Source organism: Vespula vulgaris, chromosome 9 (genome assembly GCF_905475345.1).
Source record: "Vespula vulgaris chromosome 9, iyVesVulg1.1, whole genome shotgun sequence".
In the NCBI taxonomy this organism is placed as follows: domain Eukaryota; kingdom Metazoa; phylum Arthropoda; class Insecta; order Hymenoptera; family Vespidae; genus Vespula; species Vespula vulgaris.
Genome location: NC_066594.1, coordinates 5891493 through 5898282, shown reverse-complemented (window position 1 = coordinate 5898282; position 6790 = coordinate 5891493). Strand labels below are relative to the sequence as shown.

Sequence of the window (6790 nt, the reverse complement as noted above, 5' to 3'; positions counted from 1 at the left end):
CGACGAAGGAGTGCAACGGTAAACGGCTTCGTACTAGCGTAAAACACGACGTATTGCGAAATGATGTCGTATCGCGTGTTACGTGCATCGACGTTATATAAAATATCCTATTATGTATTAGAACGAAAGGAAACCTGCTAGATTATTATTCGAAGCATAGAAAAATAATATGATATCCTTTGTATTATTTATTTTCTGATATTTAATTTCTGATATTTTCTGATAGTATTTATTCGTCTGATACGATAAAACAATGTGTTATTCGTTTTTGTATTTTTACGTAAGAATTATTTAAATATGAAAAATGAGAGAGTAATTTATAAAGGAAAAAAAATATGTAATAGTTGTGGAACGAAAAGATAATATTTAAAAAATCTGCTCTTAATCAACGATACTTACGACACGTTGTGTGATTATAAATTTATTTGAAATATTTTTTAATTAATGATGATTCGAATCAATAATAAAGTTGGCAAAAAATGTGGAACGCTTCACGATTTTGCGTGTCATCCTTGCGCAGGGGCCATGCTAATCTTCTCTGTATCGTTCCAATTTTAGTATATGTACTGCCGAAGCAAGTACATCAGAGAAGCTTAAAAACTTGTATATATAGTTTAAATTCTGTATCTAAGCACTTGCGAGAAAGATCGTATTACCGTGTATAAAAATTGAGAACAGTGTCATCTGGTGGCGAATTTTCGAATTATGACGTCTGACGTTACTTCTTGAATCTGCCGTCAGGCGGCGCCACTATTAATTAGGAGCGTAATTCAATTGCATCGAGTTCAATCTTTTACACAATTTAATTAAATTCTATAAAACGAAGAAAGATTATAGATGAAAATTGTTATGAAGATTAGTTTATCAACTTTTGTTTAATTTCTATAATTAAATTTCAATAATTAAAGAATATTATCTTTTTTTTTTAAACTATATCTTTACATATCTATCCGTTTTCTTAAACCAACTTGTCATTGTGGAATTATAAAAATAAATATTTCTCTTCTTCATTTTGTAATTACCAAGCGAATTTTTTTGCAAATTTTATAAATAATAGTTAGATAATGGAGCATTATTCATCGACTTTTTTGATGAGTGTCAATCAATGGACTGTCGTTGGTAAAAACCATCTCCAGAAAATGAAATTTTTGTTACTCTTAATAATCAATCTACAATTTTGAAAAAAAAAAAATATATACGAACTAGAGCTGGTACGTGTTTTTTCTTTTTTTCGTTGAAATATACCAAGTAACAAGCGAGAAAAGAAGAAAGATAAAGTTTAGGATTTTTATCCTCTTATTATCCTTAAACGAGGTGATAAAAGTTTGAAATTTCGCAGAATGGTTTCCTATTGATTTTTCAGACGAGGAATATTGTTTAGCGCAATAACAATAAACAATAACAATAAAAATTGTAACAAGGAGCCACTCGTCTAAGCTCATCCTTCTACTTTCTTTGATCCATTTACATGGGAAAATGAGAAAGAAGAAAAACATATTCGCTCGTAGATATAAATACATAAAATATATGTCGAATCCATATAACGTATGTTCTCATTTGCAACGACAACAAGAAAAGCTTATAAGTTTCTTTATAATATAAGATATTATATTTGGCGTTGTGAAACAACGAAAATGACATTTACATATCGTTACGGTCGTTATAATCTCGTTTACACGGCCATACGCTTACGTTTTACGCTCATTAATATTATGCGCATAGGTAATTCGAGCATTAAAATAAATAAATATTAATATCCTAGTTATATGATAAAGAGAATAGAACAATATATAAATCGTCGAACGATTCACATAGCCGTTATTCTCGTCAAAGAGAATTATCGATTGCAAAAACATGACTATTCATGAAGCTCGTAAAATTGTTTCATGATGCGAGATTACAATTTTCGCTCTTTGATTTTTATCTTTTTATTTATCCTATGTAAAAGCTAGTGAAAAGGATACACCGTTTATATATCAACGACGATATATGTAACTCTCTGTAATATCATATTTCCCATCGAACGGAGGAACGTTTCTGACACTTTTCGGATATACTTTCGTGATCATCATGTTGTACCTTGTGTATCAAACCAAATGGATTTTATCTCAAACTCAAACCGAAGTTGATTATTCCCATTTCTGAGATTCCGACTGAAATAATCTAAAACTTTATGTTATTACAACTCCGATTCAAAAGCCGAAATAGAGACGAACGTGAAATCGAGACGAGCGTATAACTACATTATGGAAAACTTGTACAAAGAAGAAACAGTAAGATGCAGAGAATCGAGCTTATATGTATAAGGTAAATGTACATACATTTGTATGTACTTACGTATACACACACACACACACACACACAGAGCCGCCATGATAACATTATATCAATTATTTTACTTTATTGATCATACGGGTTCAAATTTGATCTTTTATTTGTCCAAGCATAATGTGAAGAACAACTTAATGAAGTATTATTTTGATTTCAAAGTATAAAGAAATGGAAGGTATGAAAGAAAGAAAATAAGATACGCAAGACGTTGATAATCGTGATGGCGTCCTCGATGACGTCCGTCGGTGAAGATCAATTTTCCAATCTCTTTGGTGGGTAGTATTAACGCGAACGAAGTGTCTACGTCGATTCTCGAGGGTTACCTACCACCCTCGGAAATCCCGCGTGAGAAATGGCGGCCAAAGTGTATCCATAACGTAAAGACTAAACCGGCGTTAAATCAATACGATGAGTACCAATGTATATGTAGGTACGTGTTTCAAGATTGAACAAACAAGAAAATTATTTCATTTTTCTTTTTTTCTTTTTTTCTTTTTTCTTTTTTTTTCTTTCTTTTCCAAATATTTAATACGGAAGAAATATTTAAGAGGTAATGAAAGAATTTAGAGATACAGAAATAGAAAGAATATTTGTTTTCGAGAAATTTTTACGATTCCTTACGTGAAACGACGAATAAAATCTTTTGTTGGCAGAAGAAGAAGACGAAGATGAAGAAGAAGTAGAAAAAGAAAAAGAAAAAAAAAAAAGGAAAAAACAGAAAACATCCCTGAAGATGGGATTGAGTTTAAAATAACAAAGCTCTTTCCGATAAACTGGAGGTTGGAGGATAACACAATTGGACCGACTCAATACTGACCTGATCTCCTTGAGCTATCAGTCACCAGCCAAGTAAACACAGTAATAATAGGGGTTCCTGAACTTCAGACGAGAAGAAGTATCGCATTCAAGTTTTCCACCTTTTTTATTTTCGCTTTTATCAGCGATCCTCCAATCAGTGTCTCCCATACAAAAAAGATAATTTTATTTAAAGTGAATAAAAACAATAGAACACGGTATTCGGCCGTTCGATCGTTGAGAACGATAAAACAAAAGTAAAGGGAAAAGTCATAAGAAGAACGTAATTTCGAGTTCAAATTTGTCGTACGAATTGTTAACGAAATTATGTATAGAATTATTAAAAAAAGAATATATATATATATCTCTTTTGAAATTAATTTCAACGCGTTACTTACTTTTTAAGCCGATCGTAAATCATTTCTATCCGCGATGGGCGTGTACCGAATGAAATATATTTATATTTCTACTTTTCGTCTAACAAAAAAACTACGAAAAAATAGAAAAATAAAGCAGTACGATATTTGCTATTTCGTTTAGAAGTCTGGTATAAGCTATCTCTCTTTTTTTTTTTTTTTTTTATATACGTAAGCGTTTTTTTATGATACGTCAAAATATACAGACACCGTAATATCTTATCATAAATTTATGTCGTCATAAGCGAAATTTTTATTGACATCGTATAGAAAATATCATAGGCTAAGCTCTCGACGATATGTATGAAACTGATATAGTTCGTGATAACAACATCATCGTAGTTGAAGTATCACAATTTCTCTCAACTTTTCAATGGAATAAGCCTTTAAGCGGATTGTTTGTTGCATATAAAATATACATACGTATCTGTATTTTTCATAAACAATTTTACTTGGAATTAAATAAATGAGATCAACGATATAATAAAGTTGAACATTGTCATGTAACATCGGACAATAATCCATACATACACATTTATCTGATATCACGAACGGTAACAGAACATGGATAGGACGTGGGAACGTTCATTTATTCTACTATAGTTGAACTTTAGAGATAACATCGGTGTGAATACAAAAGAGAAAAAGTATCTCCCGCCGTGACGGCAGTTTCACGTGCGCTATTTACTTCATTAGTGTAATTAGAGTATGAGCTTTACCTAGCCGAAGACGGAGAGAAAGAGAAAGAGAAGAGAAAGAGAAGGAAGGAAAGAAGGAAGGAAGGAAGGAAGGTAAGGAGGGAGAGAGAGAGAGAGATAGAGAGAGAGGGTCGAAGGATGGAAGGGAAAAAATTTAATTTAAAACTCGCTCTCTGCGCACTGTCTACGTGTTAGAGAGAATTAACTCTTCTCAATTACCACAACATTAGATAAATTACGGTTCAACGGCATCACATTTTAATCGAGATAATTCGTAACTCCTTCCTTTTTGCCCTTAATCCTAGCTAACCCGAAGGTCCTCTAGATTAACTTGTATAATATAACATATGTATGTATGTACGTATGTATATTTTGATAATAAGCTAATTGGATGATGATACTATGTACCACCGATGTTTCCATTAATTAGCGAAAATATTATTCGTATCATTGCACTGATTCACTAATAGGTATATATAAATACATGCCAATACCTTGACGAGTTTTATGTTCCCAATGTTCTCTACTGACATTTGCAACTGATCGATACCGCGTATCGATTTATCAGAGAAACTCGCGTTATATAACCAAATTTATACAATTATTCCCGAGTAATAAAGCACGTATGAATCACGTTAAAATCGTACGATCTTTTACTGTGCGCATTTTACCCTGCATCCTATTTATTTCGTTGATCATATACCGTTTCTATTTCCTATACGACGTATCACGTAGGATAATACTTTTTCATATTGTAACGTGATAGTCCAGATTACACGAACGCCCCATATAATATTCCAATCGCGTTTAAAATAAATCAATATTATACTTATAACTTCGTGTCACTACTTGTCGTGTCGAGGGGGAAAAAAAAACGAAACGAAACGAAATAAAGAAAAAGAAGGGAAATACGAAACAAAGTGAAATAAAAATCTGTTATCCGATATGTAACGTTAAATCATAAAAGGTAAAAGGATTTATGAAATATTTTTCAAACGACTTCCAAGAACTTTGACATTTGATTTACCTCAGATATTTAAAACGACAAAAGTGAAATCTGCAAGAATTGTTAGAGGATATCAAACGTATAAATACTTTTAATACTATAATAAAGACCGCACGTTGATATTCGATTTGAATTTGGTTTTGTAACGAGTCAAGTTTGAACGTATGTACAAATCGAGAGAATAGCGATTCAGAACCGTTCAAAGGCGACATAAAGGCTGGACGATACCAGGTTTTGGGTGTCGAAGAAACGACGAAATGGGTGAAACCACATTAAACGTCGATGCGAAACGTCGATGCTGTATGACATGACAGAACCTCAATACTTCAAAATGTCCCAAAGCATATTGAACACCGTAGGATTCCATTTCTGTCACATGAAACCATTACCGATCGTTTACCTGATTTCTGTTAGTTCAGTGATTTTTTTTTCAAAATCCGTTTGTGCATCATCTTTCGAATTCTCTAGTATTCGTAAATAGTCCTAAATATATCAATTTGAAATATATTAATTCTATTGATTGATTTAATCTAATTACGTACGTATATTTTCTTGACGGTAATTTTTACACTGGTCTTTCGTGAATGAAATCTTTGAAGCACAGAATTTTAGAAAATACAAAAATGCCTCATATTGCAGAGAAATTTTATTCTTATAAAATTTAACGAAGTAGATTCGTTTTAAATCATTAAAGTATCTGTATTATGTAAAATGAATAAAAAAGAAAAAAAAGGAAGAAATAAAAAGAAAAGGTTATTTAAGTATTCAATTATGTATATATGTATATATGTAGATCAAATTTACTAACTAAATTGAATATGTACGTGAGAATCAATGTAAATCCCATTACTTCAAGTAATTTTAATTTTTTCAGGTAATATAAAAATGATTTCACCATGTATATTAGGTATCATATATATAGATATATATATATACATGTGGAAGTAGGACGCTAAATTCAAACCTGCTTCAAAGAGTTAACACTATACAGTATGAGACAAAAGTTTCAAAAGTGATCTTAAAAATCAATTACCTCTTTCTCAAGATCACATCTAAATTTTACATCTTTGCAAGTCATCAAAAAGATGATCTTTAAAAAAGAATCATTCCGTTTGGATGGTTGTCCTAACCTATCGAAATGATTAAGAACCAATTGATTATCGAACAAAATATAATATCGAAAAAGAGAATACTACCGATTATTAAAACGAAGCTCGTACAAATATCGTATTTAACAGCAATGGACATTTGAGGATCGTTATAATCAAAGCCGTATTCGTTCTCTCTCTTTCTCTCTCTCTCTCCCTCTCTCTCTATATATATATACATATACCGTGTCCTTTAATTACGTGTCATCGACTATTCCACATATATGTATGTCCATAATACGATCGGTCCATACCAAGTCAAAGAGATGCGACCGAGTAAAGGAAATATATAGAAGAGGTAACACGATCTTCATCGAATCACATTGCGCGCTACGAAGGGAGCGCTTAAAAGCTTGACGACAAAATGGATCTCAACGTTCGACTGCCGTCCTACGA

At 31.9% G+C, this 6790-nt stretch overlaps 1 long non-coding RNA gene and 1 other non-coding gene across 2 annotated transcripts; both read right to left on the bottom strand.

Moving 5' to 3' along the window:
• Nucleotides 1–475: 475 nt before the first annotated feature.
• On the bottom strand, nt 476–582 carry LOC127066580 (U6 spliceosomal RNA). The gene has a single exon (XR_007782432.1). It is a non-coding gene; the product is annotated as a U6 spliceosomal RNA (small nuclear RNA).
• Nucleotides 583–1433: 851 nt separating this feature from the next.
• LOC127066120 (uncharacterized) lies at nt 1434–6776 on the bottom strand. Its single transcript, XR_007782281.1, has 2 exons — nt 6443–6776; nt 1434–6376 (listed from the first exon to the last, which is right to left on the bottom strand). It is a non-coding gene; the product is annotated as an uncharacterized LOC127066120 (long non-coding RNA).
• Nucleotides 6777–6790: the final 14 nt, after the last annotated feature.